This window comes from Lithobates pipiens, unplaced genomic scaffold (genome assembly GCF_037356315.1).
Source record: "Lithobates pipiens isolate NorthernLeopardFrog02 unplaced genomic scaffold, aLitPip1_a1.2 Scaffold_18, whole genome shotgun sequence".
Lineage (NCBI taxonomy): Eukaryota > Metazoa > Chordata > Amphibia > Anura > Ranidae > Lithobates > Lithobates pipiens.
The window spans coordinates 612,062,551-612,081,582 of NW_027507758.1; the positions used below are offsets into that span (position 1 = coordinate 612,062,551).

Sequence of the window (19,032 nt, forward strand, 5' to 3'; positions counted from 1 at the left end):
GAAATCACTCTTATTCCAGTCTTTCAGTTAACATGGCTTACTTTGTATGTGCTCAGACTTAGAATGTAAGAACATTTTCATTTATTTTATTGCTCCATTGACTCTCCGTGAGATTTAAATTACATTTCATAAAACGGTATTATTTGTCATATTGTGCAATAAACATATAACTAATCAACATTATGTTTTTTTCCCCCTAGGCCAATGCCTCCATATTACCGATATTTCCTGACTATCCACTTTGCCATTGATAAAATTAATAAAGACCCGACAATTTTACCTAATATTTGTCTGGGATATGATATGTACGATTCATGTGCTGACAGTAGGAAAGCTGTGAAAAGTGTCTTACAGATCTTATCTGGGCCCGGAAAGACGGTGCCAAATTATTCTTGTAGGAAAAGTGACAATTTAGCTGGTTTTATTGGAGACCAAAACTCTGTAACCACAGTTAACATAGCCCAGATACTGGCCCTGTATCGCTACACTGAGGTATGGACTTTATACCTCTGTAACTCTTGTTTTACATATTGCTGTTCATTGTGGACCCACCAGTACTTTACAGTGCCTTGAAAAAGTATTCATACTCCTTGAAATTTTCCACATTTTATGCTAAATCAACACTACAGAGGGCCGCCGTGTAAACCGCCTTATATAGTGTGGGGGTGGACTTAGTCCCCCTGAGCCATGATTTACCAGTGGCACCCTGCCTTTGGCCAATTATGGCTCTTTTAGCAGAGGGCGCCGGGACTGGCCAAAGCATGCAGGTCAGGTGCATCCTTTGGCCAATCATCATACAGCAATGCAATGTGATCTCGCAGTGCATTATGGGGCATTAAGTGGTCGCTCGAATTTCTCACAAACACCCCATAATGTTCGTTCATGTTCCACGTGAACATCAAGCTCATCCCTAGTCTCTATCCTCTTTTTCAAGATGGGATTGGAGATTAGAGGAAAGGGAATTGTATTTGGTTGAATTTTTAAATGTCAAAAGTTTGTCTTTTATTCCTTTTGATCTCTCTTCCCAAAAGCAGAAGTCTGTTTCTCTTTCTGGAGATGTGAAAACCGAGAAATTTAGTGCCTGCTTCATTAAAGTATTTGAACCAGGACTCCAAATCGGGATCTCCCTGTTGAAGGTGAATATCCCACCTTAAACTTCTAGGTACCATATGCTTCCATATGTATTGTTCTAAAAAGACTACATCCTATTGCAGGTGTAATTCTGATGTCATGGCATTTTTAAGTCTTAAAAAAAGACCACCTATTTCACTATCACTACTAATGACAATGAAGACACCTTCGGCATTAACCATGTATGATGCTCTATAATCCCTTTTAGGGTGTGTCCAAGTATAGATAAGACTGCTGCAGTGTAAAATCAATTTGTTGGGTAAAAAAATCTGATTGTTGGGTAAGTGTGGAAATTCTGGATGTACAATTCACATTTTTTTCCCTTTGGTGATACTAATTATCCTCCCAAAAAAGGTTTTTGAAGATTGGGGGATTCTTTCTTTTTTTGACATAACATCTGGACTTGTATGTATCTTATGCACTGTACTGTACACATGGTCAGACTTTCCAATGGAAAATGTGTGATCGGACTGTGTTGTCGGAAATTCCGATCATGTGTGGGCTCCATCTGACTTTTTCCATCGAAATTTCCAACACACAAAGTTTGAGATCTGGATCTAAAATTTTCCGACAACAAAATCAGATCATTTAAATTCCGACCGCGTGTAGACAATTTGTGACTCACAAAGTGCCACGCATGCTCAGAATAAATTACAAGACAAAAGCTATTGGCTACTGGCCTCTTTATAGTCCCGCCATACGTGTTGTACGTCACCTCGTTCTGAACGATCGGATTTTCCGACAACTTTGTGCGACCGTTTGTATGCAAGACAAGTTTGGGGCAAAATCCGCTGCAAAAAAATCAGATGGATTTTGTTGTCAATTATCCGACCGTGTGTACAGGGCATTAGATCTTAATTAGATTTGTGTGCCTATAAGTCTGGACTCAATTTCATTGTTGTGTTTGGTTGTGGCTTGTGGCCTCAACGTGGTATGCTGTGTTTTTCTGGTGTTGGATCAGCAAAAATGGCTAACATTACACACATTTTGCCAGACATATGTAAAGGTATGAGCACAAATGTAAATATAAAATAAAATGTATTAACTCACCCCCTTGAAGATCCTTTATGTTACATTTTAAAGTTATATGTAAATAAAATGGCGAGACAAAATAATATCCACCATTAAAGGACAAATCAATTATTTCTTCACTTTAAAATTTACAGGAAACAAACAGGAATCAAAAAATCAGGTAGATTAAAAAAATCCTCAGAGGCAAAGTTAAGCACAATGTCACATTTCCCTGTTTCTAAAACTTTTATTTTTCATATGGTTGCAATTGTATTAAGAAATCCAGTAACTCTTTTGTAGATCAGCTATGGTGCGACCAGCTATGTACTAAGTAACAAGAATAACTACCCATCATTTTACCGGACTGTTCAGAGTAACAAGGCCATTTATTTGACTCTATCAAGTCTTCTCAAAATCTTTGGCTGGACATGGGTTGGAGTTCTATCTTCTGATGATGACAGTGGGGAAGAAGAAACCCGGCTTCTGATCCAATATCTGTCTATAAAGGGCATTTGTATTGCCTACATGATAAAGATAAGGTATGTTGTACTAAGCGCTGTAGATGAAATTTTAAAAAACAACATCGAGATAATTAGAAGGTCATCTGCTCAGGTTATAATCCTTTGTGGGACCTTTTCTTCATTCCTGGCTGATCATTTAGCAAAGCTAAGCGATGTGCTCCATGATAAGACTTTCATTTTTGGACCGATATTTGCTTCAAAAACATTTCTTATGGAGCATTACAGAAAGGTTCTTGATGGTAGTCTGGCTGTAGAATTTTCTGCTCTTCCTGTTCCTGATATGAAGGGTTTCTATGATAGTTTCAATCCTAAGGACAGGTTACAAGGACATATATGGATGGTAAATTTTCATTGTACAACAAATGAACCCCGTAATAGAATATATATGGGTATATATAAATGTCCTATACTTCCCAACTGCTCCGGGATTGAACGTATCAGTGATTTCGCTAGTTTTAAAAGCCTGGGTTTAACTGATCGAGTATATGAAGCAGTTTATTCTTTGGCTCGTGCTCTACACAACATGTATCTGTTTTCAGTCAAAAAGTCTGAAGATAAGACGACTCAGGCACATACCTACTACCCACACCAGGTAAGCAATTACTTTAATAAAAAGATGATTTGTTGGACATATAAAGTATCTTTATCCTCTTACAAGAAGACTGAGGCAAAACAACAAACTTGGAAAAAATCTCACATTTCTTTCAGCCTCAGTTGAGCAAGGGTGATGTCATTCCTCCATTAATGAGATCCTAAGAAATGGTGAACACTCAGCATCTTCTGAGGAGATGCTACAACACAGTGCTGGGAAAGTCTTCTCAGTGGTATTTGGAGTACTCTACATTCCCCAGATCTTGATGGAAGGTAGATGAAGTGTCCCGGGTGCCTAAATTAAAAGGAAATGTAAGTATACTATGTAGCCCCCCAACGCACCCTACTGATTTTTTTCTTAAACTTTCATGCTGCTTTTCAAAAATGGTGAGTGTGTGTGTGTGGGGGGGGGGGCACTTGGAAAGTGGACTACATTCCCATCTACATTTTAAAGTCCGGGTCCACTTTAAGTAGTAATGAGTAAACTTTATCAATTTCACTTTTCCAAAATCTCCCCAGAATTTGCCAATTTTTAGCACAGTAGAGCTCGCTTAGAATAAAAGAGATTCACTTGCCTTGTTCAGTCACATACCTCAGAAATAAGAGAATTATTCTGCATAGCCAACACTGGCTTTGACATCAGTCGGTACGGCTCCTAGGTTTAGTGCCCAGTCACCAAAGTCAAGTTACTTGAGTCCTCATTATTACTGTGTTGGCACTATGGGGATGATTTACTAAAGGCAAACAGACTGTGCACTTTGCAAAGTGCAGTTGCTCCAGAGCTTAGTAAATAAGCAGAAGTTCTGATGACACTCATCATCCAATCATGTGCAAGCAAAAATGCTATTTTATTTTTAAACTTTCCTTGCACGTGATTAGGTACTCTTTTCAAAGTGAAGCCTTACTTCATTTACTAATCTCTGAAGCAACTCCAATTGCAGGGGGCAACTGCTCTTTTCAAAGTGCACAGTCCATTTACCTTTAGTGAATCAACCCCTATGTTTTCATTTTTCACACACAACTGCCCGTATACCTACTTTACAACTAAGCTACATAATACTGAGACAGTTAGCTCTACTCTTTCAGGCTGGATTCACATCTCAGTGCAGAGTGGCTCACAACAGGGGTCCAGTGCGCCCCTGTTCACCATTTTTGGTAATTTTTGGCTGAATTCGGATATGAAATGGACCAGAAGATGCACAAGACTCCTGTGCAATTCACTCCGCAGCCGTCCGGGATCTGTGTGAACTGGCTCCATTGAGTGCCGGTCACAGGCTCCTGACATAAAATTTGGATGCGGGCAAACACGCACCCAATTCACAAAAGTGTGAACCCAGTCTACAGAGCTGTAGAGTGGAGTTACCCCCCCCCCCCCCCCCCCAGTATTGGCCTGCCCTGTGCAACTATCCTGTGTGAAACAGGCCAGTCAGTGAGGAAACAAATGGGTGGGAGAAAACAGTTGGTCCAAGTGCGGGGTAAACAATATAAATCTACTCCTAAATATCCTCTGATATCACCATGATCTGCTTATTGTGACTGGGGAGATGATTGGACCAACAAGCTGACATTTTGGAATCATATGTCAACTTTTACTTTGCAGAAATATTGAGACCAGCCTGAGTTTTGCCATTACTGATACCTTGTTGGAGCCAGAACATTTAAACCTTTACTTGTTTACATTGTTTTTGATTACATTCCTTCCATTGGGAAGAAATGACTTCATTGTGAGCAAAATGTGTCCTGAACAATATTCCCAAAGCTTGTGTTCCCGTAATGGGCTGTAGAGTAATGGGTGCTGAAATGGCCACCAACTGGAGACCAGAATGAATCAGAGCAAAGGATATGTCATCAGCACCCAAGGGAACTCCATAAGAGGACCCAATGCTTTATCTAATGTTCAGATCACAGCAAAGGACAAAAACATTTCAGAGTCATCCAAGACCGCTCCATCAGGTGTGTGAACTTTAACTTTGAGGACAATTTTGAGGTAGTGACTGGCCTCAGGTGATACATAGAGATAAAACAAATCCTCCTAAATAAGGTGGACCTTTCTATCTGCAGTCTTCTCTTCTCTACAGCTGTGCTGAATTTTATAAAGTGTGTCTGATATTTCAGAAAACGGAGCAGAGAGCTGAAATTAAATTCTGCAGAGTTCAGTGAGGAGAGCTCTGAGAGCTGATTGGAGGGAAGAGACACACAACCCTCCACAACCATTTTTCTCTTGGTGTCAGGAGGACTTGTGAGATAGCTGATAGCAGAGGAACGAGGCAGCAGACAGAAATGATGCTTAGTGATTTAATTGAGGTGAGTACACACTATAGAAGGATATACTTTGTTCAGACAAAAGCTTGATTATTATTCCCACAAATGGCCAGAATTGTATAACAAAAGTTGGCCCCTAAACTTCAATGGGCAATATTCACAAAACCATTCACCAGCAGAACCCAGGAGGATTAACATACCTTAATGCAACTGATTTAAAATTGTACCATTATAGGCGCGTGCAAGGAGTCTCCTAAGATGGTGGCTTAAGCCCGGAGCTCCGCACAGCGCCTGCCACACAGCGGCGATAGCCACGGAATCAAGCTTCCAGGCTCCCTAGCGACAGCGGGAGAAGAAAGGGGAGACATCAGAGGCCACATTCATGCTGGGTGAACAGGCTAGAAGAGCGTTGGGACTACACTGAGTCTGCAGACGGCCGGGCCATTTCCAAGATGGCGGCCGCAACACAGCCACAAGACCAGGCCACAGAGGACTCCTCCATCCCAGCCAGGCAAGTGCTGAAACCGGCCACTCTCCCATATACTCAACTGATGCTAGGCCCAGCTCCAGCAGGGGAAACCCCATCAACAGCATCCACAGTGTCTCTGTTAGAGCACTCCATAGGGCCCTATGGGATGTCCTCATTTGCAGCCTCTCCTAATCAGTCTGACTCCATTGCAACCCAGCCTGTGCAGGCTCTTGATGTAACTTTCAATGTATCAGAACTTTTCACTAAAATTTCAGAGATGCTTGACTTCCGGTTCCGACGCCGCATGGAGTAGCTGTTCTCCTCACAGCTCCCGCAAACCGCCCACCACATCGGCCTAAAAAAATCGGCGTTTTCCGCCCCGATCGCTACATCAGCCTCCCCCACGACCCCGGCCACGAGATGGACCGGTTTGTTGAAAAAACCGGGCCGCGATCGTACGCGGCCGCCGCCGCGCGGCCGGCCCCGCCGCAAATCGAGGCCCCGGCTTCGGCTTACGTGGATCCGGCATGTGCGGCCCAGCCTGAGGAGATGGCACCAGCGATGGAGGTAGGAGAAAGGCTCACTCATCAGCCCACTATAAGAGACACACTACTGCCACAGCTCCAGGCCCCCCCTCCTCCATCCAGCCCTGAAACTTCTACCTTCATGCAGCAACCTCTCATGCCTTCACTGACACAGGACCACCACACGGAACTCCTGGCGCAGGCTGTGGCTGCTCTCCTCTCCCCTATGATAGCTGCATCAGTGGAGAAGGCTGTCAGCTCAGGCATGCAGAAAGTCCAAGCCCAGCTGGGGGAGCATGCATCCAGGCTGAATGAAGCAGAGCATCGCATATCCACCATTGAAGAGGAACTTTACCAGACGCAATCTCTGGAACATGCTCAGGACAGAACGAACAAATTCATTCTGGAAAAACTCGACGACCTCGAGAACAGGTCCAGGAGGAGCAACCTGCGTTTTGTAGGTTTGTCTGAATCGCTTCATCAATCTGCCTTAATGGAACTTTGCGCTCGTCGCATTCCTGAAGCTCTGGGTCTGGGAGGCCCATGCACTGTGGAACGCGCACACCGCGTGGGGGCCTTCAACTCGGAACGCAAATCACCACGCCCGATCATAGCCAAGTATCTTAACTACTCGGACAAAGCCGCCATACTGCAACAATACTGGCAATCCAGATCTCTGCAGATAGACGGAGTCCGCATTCTGATTTTTGCCGACTATTCGGTGGACGTCTCCAAAAGACGCAAAGCCTTTCAGCATATTTGTGCAGAACTTCCCCAGCGGCAAATCAAGTTCACACTGGCATTCCCGGCTACTTTCCGGATCAAGACGCCCTCCGGTGAACAACTGTCCTTTCAAGACCCGGATGAGGCATCTTCTTACTTGAAATCGTCACGCTCAGGCTCCCACCTCAGCCCCACGCCCAAGGCCCCACCAATTAACCGAGCCCTGGATCAGAGAAGCCCGCGAAAAGACTCTCCCAAACGTTTCAGGGCCTCGGGTCCAACTCAACATGGCCTGACCACGCGCTGAGGGGCGAAGCCTGGCCCCGCTGTTTCCACACACAAGTGTTTCCTTCTTTACGGCACTGTTTGGCCTTCCTCCATACCTGGGTTAGGTGCTCTGACTTTGGACTCTCCCTCCTGGACAGTCCACACCTCTCAGGTAATATCCGTTACTACTTGATCGGATTTGCGGTCATGTTTGCCTACATACCGATTTGACTTTTTTTTTTCTTTTTTGTCTGTTGCACTATTTCGTTATGTTCTATTTTATTTATACTCTTTACCATTCTTCAATGGTTCATAGTTATACAGGTATATTGCTTAACGTAGTATGCTATGTTCAATGACTTGTGTTGATGGTATCTTTTTGTGTATACAGTTATGCCCTCTTCCCCCTGGGTTTCTTTGTGCAGACCTGCTTCCACACACTGTTCTCCCGCATGCCCCGCTGTTATCTTAATCCCCATCTCCGAGGGGCGGGAGCCCCTGACATGATACTGGGCTGGTTATGGGAACTGGTCTTCACAGTGATCCCCATGCGGAAAAAAGCACAAAAACTCTCTCTCTCCTCCCTCTCCTCTCTCTCTCTCCTCCCTCTCCTCTCTCTCTCTCCTCCCTCTCCTCTCTCTCTCCTTCCCTCCCCTCTCTCTCCTTCCCTCCCCTCTCTCTCTCTCCTTCCCTCCCCTCTCTCCTTCCCTCCCCTCTCTCTCCTCTCTCTCTCCTCCCTCCCCTCTCTCTCTCCTCCCTCCCCTCTCTCTCTCTCTCCTCCCTCCCCTCTCTCTCTCTCTCCTCCCTCCCCCCTCTCTCTCTCTCTCCTCCCTCCCCTCTCTCTCTCCCCTCTCTGTCTCTCTCTATTGTAATTATAAAAAGGCTTTCACAAATATTGTTAAATGTATTAAATATACAAATGTATAAAATTCTATATTCTCATACATTTGTGTGTGTGGTGTGTTTTTTTATTTTTATTTTTTTATTTAATATATGGTTATAGGTCAGATTATATCTAAGGTCTGTATCTCACACTCACGTTACACTTAGGCTCGGTTCACACAGGGGGCGATGCGAGGCGACACGACTTGCCTCGCCGTGACCTGCCGCGACCTCAGCGGCGACTTGCAAATGACTTCTGTATAGAAGTCAATGCAAGTCGCCCCGAGGTCGCCCAAAAGTAGTACGGGAACCTTTTTTCTAAGTCGGAGCGACTCGAGTCGCTCCTCTTAGAACGGTTCCGTAGTACAGAACGGGGGCTACTTGTCAGGTCGCGGCACGGCAAGTCGTGTCGCCTCACGTTGCCCCCTGTGTGAACGGAGCCTAAGAATACATACATTTTATTATTTCTATATCACACAAGAAAGTAAACAAATCTCTCTCTCGTGAGTGGAGCTATATTTTTTGCTGGAAATTTATTAGTCTTTGTTGTGCACCTGGGCACACTTTTTATCACAGATGTGTGTGGTGACAACTATAACTATAATTTTTTATTTTTTTTGTACACATAAGCTCAATGGGCTATTCGAGGGGTGCCCAACCGCTGGCACTCTGATGTGGCCCACCATGTCTTGCTCTGAGATGTCGGGTCAGCATGCCCAGATCGCGGGTTCCCGACCCTCCATGTCCAAGCATCAGCGCAAAGAACGGAGCCGTCGCTAGAGGAAGCCAGCTGGCTCCTTCTCAGGTGGAGTGATACCAAATGTACTCCCGCCTATGACATGAAGCATCACTTCTGTTCTCTACAGCAGCCGCATGCTTCTGTTTTCTGTCACACTAACGCATGGGAAACCGCAATTTGGACACCAGTACCCAGCAGCATTACCAGTACCAAACAGCAGTACCCGCCACCAGTACCAGCCAGCAGTACAAGTACCAGCCGGTGGTATCAGCAGGCAGTGCCCAACAGCAGTAACGCCTGATTCACACCTATGCATTTTTTGTGCATTTTGCAAATTTGCACCTCATCCATTTAATATTGGATTGAAATGGAACACGTTCTGTAGAGCAAATCTGAAAAAGCACAAAAAATGCCATAGATGTGAATCAGACCTAACAGTCAGCAGTACCAGCACCTGTCTGAAGTACCAGCCCTTTAGGACAGCCAGCAGCAGCCACCAGTTATAACCACATGGGGGACAGCCACAACCAGCTGCAGGAATCCTGAGGAAGTGAAGATCAAGGTCAGTTGAGATGTAAGAAAACCGCAATGCATCCGTGTGAAAGCAGCCTTAGGCCCCTTTCACGCGATTGGTCCGATCGGGTCTACCTGTCTGTTTTTCATGAGGACCCATTCACCTCCTATAGAACAGCATATGTAAACAGACTTGCATCTGCTTACACAAGCCTATCTGCAATCCAAACTCCTTTAAAAAAAAAAAAAATTGCTACCTCCGAGAATGTGAGTGGGCGGGCAGGTGTCGCCGAGGGTGAGAGAGCCGGCGGGCTGGCTCTGTTGAGAGACAGCGGGTGGCTCGGCTCGGCTCACTGACAGTATGTGAGCGGCTGCTGGCCAATCAGGGAGCCGGTGGGCGGGGGAGAAAAGAGATGACATCTCTCACCGCCAGGCGCCTGCCCTGCGCCCCTGCAGTTCCGCCCTCACTGTGCAGTGTGCAGGCAGCCGTGGCAGCAGAGAGATTACTTCATCTCTCTGCTGCTTGACTGGTAATCTGCTGCCTGGGACATGGCAAGTGACAATCCACATTGTGTGGCATGGGACGTGGCAAGTGACAATCTGCATCTGGTGAAAGGTGACGTGGCAAGTAACAATCTGCAACGTGTGGCATGGGACGTGGCAAGTGACAATCCACATTGTGTGGCATGGGACGTGGCAAGTGACAATCTGCATCTGGTGAAAGGTGACGTGGCAAGTGACAATCTGCAACGTGTGGCATGGGACGTGGCAAGTGACAATCTGCAACGTGTGGCATGGGACGTGGCAAGTGACAATCTGCAACATGTGGCATGGGACGTGGTGAGCGACAATCTGCATCTGGTGACGTATCAAGTGACAATCTGCATCTGGTGGCGTGACAAGTGACAATCTGCATCTGGTGACAGGCGACGTGGCAAGTGACAATCCGCAACGTGTGGCAGGTGACACGCTCAGGGCTCCCACTGATTCTGCATTATGGTATGTTGAACCATTAAATTTTTTATAACAATGTAATAATAGTAATGTGCTTCAATCATCCTGACACCATAACAACCATGGCGCTGTGATGATTGAATCGCTAACACCAGCAATTTCCCTGATAAATTTACCCCCAAAAAACATATTTTCTGGCAGTGCCCCTCCCGAGACTAGGCTCTGGATCCGCCCCTGCTCTAGACAATACCGTTTTGATTTATGATCTAGGTGCTCTTATATTACAATTGTCCACATTTTTATGGAGTTTACATTTTATTTTTTTTTTTACTTCTTTTAATATTTATTGAGTATCATCAAGAAGAAATCGGTTTGAAGACATGCATTGGTGTTCATTTACGGTTGGTGGATATCTCTATTATTAAAACCATTGATAGAACATTCTAACATTATTATATTTTTTTGTGCTTTTATAGCGATTTAAAATTGGGACAATGACAATACTAACCTAATCGTATTAGATTTGGTTTTATTTTTTTATTTTTTTTAATTATATTAATATAGTTGTAAATATGGATGGTGTGTTTATTTGTAATGTGTTTTATAATATGACTATTTCCCCCCCCCCCCCCTTTTTAGATATACCTAACTGCTTTATCAAAACCTGTGGTTATGGCACTGGTCATACAACACCAGATATTCAATTATATTAATTTCCCCAAAATCCGGATCAAATCTAACAGTGGTTAAGAAATGCTGGAATGCACAGCCCAATGGTTGAAGAATTTATACCTTTGATACTGGAAGACAAGAGAGGAGACCGATTCCTATATACACTGCCAACACATCACTTTTTTTTTTTTTTTTATAGATTATCAGTAATATTGGATATTGCATTGGAATGCATTTTCTGCACTTGCACCATTTCCTATTCCCAAGATGTTCTGTTTCACCTTCCTCTTTAGTTTCTTTTGATTGCAGCATGAAAATCTTTTTTAATGGATTACATGGAAACGCTGTATCTTTTCTGGCTCTGTATATTGTGACCATAGTTCCTCAAGCAACATTTGTCTCTGTAGCATAAACCAAAAAATATTTTCTTTACCTATTTATGCTTTATAGGTTAATAAATAAAATTAATTTTATTACGAATTTTCAGTTTAATATTTATTCTTGTTTGGCAAAAATGTATTTAACCACCTCAATACAGTGCAGTTACACCCCCTTCCTGACCAGACCAATTTTCAGCTTTCAGCGCTCTCACAGTTTGAATGACAATTACTCAGTCATCCAACACTGTATCCATATGAAACTTGCGTCCTTTTTTCCACACAAATAGAGCTTTCTTTTAGTGGTATTTAATCACTAGTGGGTTTTTTATTTTTTGTGCTATAAATAAAATAAGACGTAAATTTTGTGAAAAAAATGCCTTTTTCTTCGTTTCTGTCATAAACTATTGCTAATTAGTAATTTTTCTTCATAAATTTTGGCCAAAATTTATACTGCTACATATCTTTGGTAAAAATAACCCACATTAGTATATATTATTTGGTCTTTGTGAAAGTTATAGAGTCTACAAACTATGGTGCCAATCACTGAAAATTGATCACTTCTGATCAGGCCTTCAGTACATCAGGTGAGTCTCATTTCTTGAGACACTAACAAGTCAGGAAAGTACAAATACCCCCCAAATGACCCCTTTTTACAAAGTAGACATCCCAAGGTATTAAGTAAGTAGCATGGTGAGTTTTTTTAAGTTGTCATTTTTTCCCACAATTCTTTGCAAAATGAAGATTATTCTTCTTTTTTTTTTACTAAATTGTCATATTATCAGGTTATTTCTCACACACAGCATATGCATACAACAAATTACACCCCAAAATACATTCCGCTACTCTTCCCGAGTACGGCGATACCACATGTGTGAGACTTTTACACAGCCTGGCCACATACAGAGCACCAACATTGATGTAGTACCTTCAGACGTTCTACGAGCAAAAATTACGCATCTCATTTCTCAACCACCTATTACACTTTTGAAGTCCCTGGAGTACCAGGACAATGGAATTTCCCATAAAATGACCCCATTTTGGAAAGCAAACACCCCAACGTATAATCTGTGAGGCATAATGAGTCTTTTGAATGCTTAATTTTTTTCCAAAAGTTTTTGGAATATGTGGAAAAAAATTAAAACGCATTTTTTTTTTTTACACAAAATTGTCAATTTATAAGATATTTCTAACACATAGCATGTATATAGCAAAAATTACACCCCAAAATACATTCTGCTACTCCTCCCAAGTATGGCGATACCACATGTGTAGGACTTTTACACAGCCTGGCCACATAGAGAGGCCGAACATTGAAGTAGTACGTTCAGGCGTTCTAGGAGCATAAATGACACATCTCATTTCATTCCTACCCATCACACTTTTGAAGGTCCTGGACCACCAGGACAGTGAAATTACCCACAAAATGACCCCATTTTGGAAAGCAAACACCCCAACGTATATTCTATGAGACATGGGCTGCAAATAGGTACTCGGGTACTCTGATGGCCTGGTGACAAGTACTCGGGTACTCTGATGGCCTGGTGACAGGTACTCGGGTACTCTGATGGCCTGGTGACAGGTACTCGGGTACTCTGATGGCCTGGTGACAGGTACTCGGGTACTCTGATGGCCTGGTGACAGGTACTCGGGTACTCTGATGGCCTGGTGACAGGTACTCGGGTACTCTGATGGCCTGGTGACAGGTACTCGGGTACTCTGATGGCCTGGTGACAGGTACTCGGGTACTCTGATGGCCTGGTGACAGGTGCTCGGGTACTCTGATGGCCTGGTGACAGGTGCTCGGGTACTCTGATGGCCTGGTGACAGGTGCTCGGGTACTCTGATGGCCTGGTGACAGGTGCTCGGGTACTCTGATGGCCTGGTGATAGGTACTCGGGTAGTCTGATGGCCTGGTGACAGGTACTCGGGTAGTCTGATGGCCTGGTGACAGGTACTCGGGTAGTCTGATGGCCTGGTGACAAGTACTCAGGTACTCTGATGGCCTGGTGACAGGTACTCTGATGGTTTGGTGACTGGTATTTGGGTACTCTGAAGGGCGGTGACAGGTACTCAGATGAGCTGTGACAGGTACTCGGGTACTCAGATGGACTGTGACAGGTACTCTGGTACACAGATGGACTGCGACAGGTACTGGGTACTCTAATGGACTGTGACAGGTACTCGGTACTCTAATGGACTGTGACAGGTACTCAGTACTCTAATGGACTGTGACAGGTACTCGGGTACACAGATGGACTGCGACAGGTACTGGGTACTCTAATGGACTGTGACAGGTACTCGGTACTCTAATGGACTGTGACAGGTACTCGGTACTCAGATGGGCTGGGACAGGTACTCGGGTACTCAGATGGGCTGGGACAGGTACTCGGGTACTCAGATTGGCTGGGACAGGTACTCGGGTACTCAGATGGGCTGGGACAGGTACTCGGGTACTCTGATGGGCTGGGACAGGTACTCGGGTACTCTGATGTGCCGGGACAGGTACTCGGGTACTCTGATGTGCCGGGACAGGTACTCGGGTACTCTGATGTGCCGGGACAGGTACTCGGGTACTCTGATGTGCCGGGACAGGTACTCGGGTACTCTGATGTGCCGGGACAGGTACTCGGGTACTCTGATGTGCCGGGACAGGTACTCGGGTACTCTGATGTGCCGGGACAGGTACTCGGGTACTCTGATGTGCCGGGACAGGTACTCGGGTACTCTGATGGACTGTGACAGGTACTCGGGTACTCTGATGGACTGTGACAGGTACTCGGGTACTCAGGTGGACTGTGACAGGTACTCGGGTACTCAGATGGGCTGGGACAGGTACTCGGGTACTCAGATGGGCTGGGACAGGTACTCGGGTACTCAGATGGGCTGGGACAGGTACTCGGGTACTCAGATGGGCTGGGACAGGTACTCGGGTACTCAGATTGGCTGGGACAGGTACTCGGGTACTCAGATTGGCTGGGACAGGTACTCGGGTACTCAGATGGGCTGGGACAGGTACTCGGGTACTCAGATGGGCTGGGACAGGTACTCGGGTACTCAGATTGGCTGGGACAGGTACTCGGGTACTCAGATGGGCTGGGACAGGTACTCAGGTACTCTGATGGGCTGGGACAGGTACTCTGATGGTTTGGTGACTGGTATTTGGGTACTCTGAAGGGCGGTGACAGGTACTCAGATGAGCTGTGACAGGTACTCGGGTACTCAGATGGACTGTGACAGGTACTCTGGTACACAGATGGACTGCGACAGGTACTGGGTACTCTAATGGACTGTGACAGGTACTCGGTACTCTAATGGACTGTGACAGGTACTCAGTACTCTAATGGACTGTGACAGGTACTCGGGTACACAGATGGACTGCGACAGGTACTGGGTACTCTAATGGACTGTGACAGGTACTTGGTACTCTAATGGACTGTGACAGGTACTCGGTACTCTAATGGACTGTGACAGGTACTCGGGTACCCTAATGGACTGTGACAGGTACTCGGTACTCTAATGGACTGTGACAGGTACTCGGGTACTCTGATGTGCCGGGACAGGTACTCGGGTACTCTGATGTGCCGGGACAGGTACTCGGGTACTCTGATGTGCCGGGACAGGTACTCGGGTACTCTGATGTGCCGGGACAGGTACTCGGGTACTCTGATGTGCCGGGACAGGTACTCGGGTACTCTGATGGACTGTGACAGGTACTCGGGTACTCTGATGGACTGTGACAGGTACTCGGGTACTCAGGTGGACTGTGACAGGTACTCGGGTACTCAGATGGGCTGGGACAGGTACTCCGGTACTCAGATGGGCTGGGACAGGTACTCGGGTACTCAGATTGGCTGGGACAGGTACTCGGGTACTCAGATGGGCTGGGACAGGTACTCAGGTACTCTGATGGGCTGGGACAGGTACTCAGGTACTCTGATGGGCTGTGACAGGTACTCAAATACTCTGATGGGCTGTGACAGGTACTCTGGTGGACTGTGATTGACAGGTACTATGAGGGGTGGTGACAGGTCCTCTTTATTGGGGGGGCAATCAGTATGTTTGGTGTACACTGTATGCGGTAACGAGATGTTACCGCAATCTCCTCCTCACACACGATCGGTGTGTGAGGAGGAGAACCCGGTAACATCCCGTTACCGCGGTTTGTTTACATTTTAGTGATCGGCTGTGAAAGGATCACAGCCGATCACGTGGGTAAACAGCCGGCCAATGGCTGTTTACCAGCGTCGGTGACGAGCAGTGTTCCCAGGGAACACGCCGCCACCGACATGCTCGCCTAAGCCAATAAAATGAGGGCTTTTAAAATCCAACCAATGAATTAACTGTCTTGCTTCCTTGACCACACTTCACAGTCAACATTGGTACGAGAACGATACTCTGGGAAACACACAAAGCAGTCATAAGGGGGAACATGATCGGAATTGGAGCTGGGAAAAAGGAGAGGGGGAAAAAGAAAGCTCAGCTCTATAGAGAGATTCAGGAATTAGAGCAAAAAACTAGACCTAAGGGGCTCAGGGAAAGACAGGACTTGATGGAAAAAAAAAGAGAGCTAGAGGAATGCCTAGAAACAAGAAATGAAGTCAGCATTTAATAAAATAAATAAGGATAGATATCAGTGGGGAAATAAGCCAGGCAAATGGATGGCAAGAAGAGTGAAGGCATATAAAAACAGGACTTACATCTCAATGAGATAGAGGGGGGGGGAGATGCGATTTGCCACCCCGGAAATCGCAGAAGATGTTCACGCTTACTATAGCACCCTCTATAACATAAACCCCAGAGGCGGAGAAATAGTAAAAAAGAGAGAAATAATAGGGAGGTACCTTCGGAGCCTGGACTTCCCCAGGGGGGAAAAGGAGGATATGGAGGCACTGGAGGCCCCCATATCAACAGAAGAAGTCATAAGAGTAATCAAGAGCATAGCCCAGGGGGGGGAAGTCCAGGTCCCGATGGATACTGTATTTTGTACTATAAAAAGTTCCAGGAGTATCTAGCCCCTAAGCTCTGTGAATATTTTAATGCAGTGGGAGTCAGGGAGAGCTTCCGTGAGGAGGCTCTTCTCGCCAATATCACTTTATTATTGAAAGAGGGTAAGGATCCAGCAGCTTAGGAAAGCTACCGCCCCATCTCGTTACTAAACAACGATATAAAGATCTTTCCAAAAGTTTTAGCTGATAGATTGAAATTACTTCTACCAAAATGGCTACATACAGATCAGGTCGGGTTTGTCCGAGGACGAGAGGGGAGAGACAATGCCCTGAAGTCTATATTCTTGATCCAGGAAGCCACCAGGACGGGTATCCCGACAGTACTTATGTCGGTAGACGCCGAAAAGGCTTTTGATAGAGTGGATTGGGAGTTTATGTATGAGACATTGAAGCACCTGGGGTTAGGGGAGAAGATGATGGGATGGATCAGGTCGCTATACACTCACCCGACGGCAAGAATCAGAGTAAACGGCTCCCTTGGAATTATTCAACGGGATGAGGCAGGGATGCCCACTCTCACCACTCTTGTTTGTAATTACTTTGGAGCCCCTCCTGGTGGCAATCCGGAGGAATCCAGACATTCAGGGCATTCGGGTGAGAGAGAGAATACAAAGCATCGGCATATGCAGATGATGTATTACTTTACATAACCCGCCCAAGAACAACCATCCCGACACTCCTCAAGGAATTAGAGCAGTATGGGAGGTTATCGAATTTTAAAATAAATATGTCTAAGTCAGAGATCTTGAATCTGAATTTAACAGAAGTAGAACAGAGAGCCATTACAGCCCACCTGCCGTTAAAGTGGTGTAAGAGAGAGCTGAGTTATTTGGGCATAAAATTGACAGCTCAAACGACCAATCTCTATGAAGCCAACTATTTGCCCCTTCTCAATAAAATCAAAGACCAGCTGAACAGTATACAATACAAAACACTTACTTGGTTGGGCAAGATAAACGCAATTAAAATGTTTATACTGCCAATGGCAATCTACACATTTCAGATGGTACCAGTACCCCTCCCCTCAAGTTATTTCAGTAAACTAAAATCTGTAGTGGTGAGGTTTATCTGGGGGCGTAAAAACACACGTATTGCGTATAGCACTTTGGTGAAAGCTAAAGATAGGGGAGGAGTTGCACTGCCAAAATTTAAAAAATATTACGAAGCAATAGCAATTTCTAGATTAGCGGACTGGCTCCACAATAAGAAAGAGAAGAGCTGGGTGGAGTTAGAAACCACACTGAGTAGGACAGACACAGGCAAGATGATATGGATACCACCCCAGTTTCGAGATTTAGGAGTAAACACGAGCACTTTAACAAAAAATACATTAAAAATTTGGGACAAAATAAATAAGAGACATGCGTGGAGCCATAATTCTCCACTAATGTCTCTTTTAGACACAAATTATTTCCCACCTGGGAAGGATGCATGCTTATATTTCAGCCGGTGGGCAAAGAGGGAGGAAATAACACTGCAAGATGTGATGAAGGGAAATAGCATATGCACTTATAGGGAGATTTCACAGGAATGGGGGCACAAACCACTAGATAAATGGAGACACACGCAAATTTTACATTTTACACAAAGCTTACCAAAGCCACTACGAGGTATAACACAACTCAGACGTTTGGAGAAATTGCTACGATCACCGCAGAGCCTAGAGAGAAGGATATCCAAAATATATAAAATATTGAGACGGGAGGCGGATCATGGGTACCCGATTTATTTTGAGAAATGGGAAAGGGAGTTAGGTCCAATAAGAAATGACGAGCATAGGGACAAAATAATTAAAATGACACACCTATTACCAAAAGACGTACAAACAATAGAAATGTCCTACAAGGTATTAGCAAGGTGGTACATGACTCCCCAAAGGGTACAGAAAATCAGAGGAGACGGCCTGACTAACTGCTGGAGGGGTTGTACGGTACCAGGGACTTTCAAACATCTTTGGTGGGACTGCCCTAAAATAACAACTTATTGGGATAAAATAATAGAAATAATATCTGTGATAACTGGGGATAGGATCGAAAAGCTCCCATGGACATGCCTGTTCCACAATACAGAGAAAGGGGTGGCACAATATAAACAAACACTAACCCCATACTTGCTGAATGCAGCAAAAGCCTTGATCCCATGCCACTGGAAAACCCAACAGGTTCCAACAGTAAAGGAATGGGTTAGGAGGATTGAGCGGATAAGATTAATAGAAGAATCAATACACACGATGGAGGAAACTAGGGGAAAATTTCAGAAGACATGGCAGCAATGGTTTACATTTATGAAAATGGAGAGATATTGTTTGATGCTAGAGGGTAATGAGGATTGAGAAAGTGTGGTGTGAGAGAAGGGGAGATGGAGGGGGGTCCTATACTTTTTTGTAT

General features: G+C 45.0%; 1 long non-coding RNA gene across 3 annotated transcripts in view; it reads right to left on the reverse strand.

Moving 5' to 3' along the window:
• Nucleotides 1-2,352: 2,352 nt before the first annotated feature.
• The window catches only part of LOC143989251 (uncharacterized), a 37,246-nt gene continuing 20,566 nt past the window's right edge, over nucleotides 2,353-19,032 (reverse strand). The window contains exons 4-6 of one of the 3 annotated variants that reach the window (XR_013277008.1): nucleotides 11,541-11,660; nucleotides 3,361-3,549; nucleotides 2,353-2,971 (exon numbers count right to left, since the gene is read on the reverse strand). This is a non-coding gene — a long non-coding RNA (uncharacterized LOC143989251). Of the gene's footprint in view, nucleotides 2,972-3,360; nucleotides 3,550-11,540; nucleotides 11,661-18,240; nucleotides 18,306-19,032 lie in introns of all 3 variants that reach the window. The other 2 variants (XR_013277010.1, XR_013277009.1) reach the window with 2 other exon arrangements.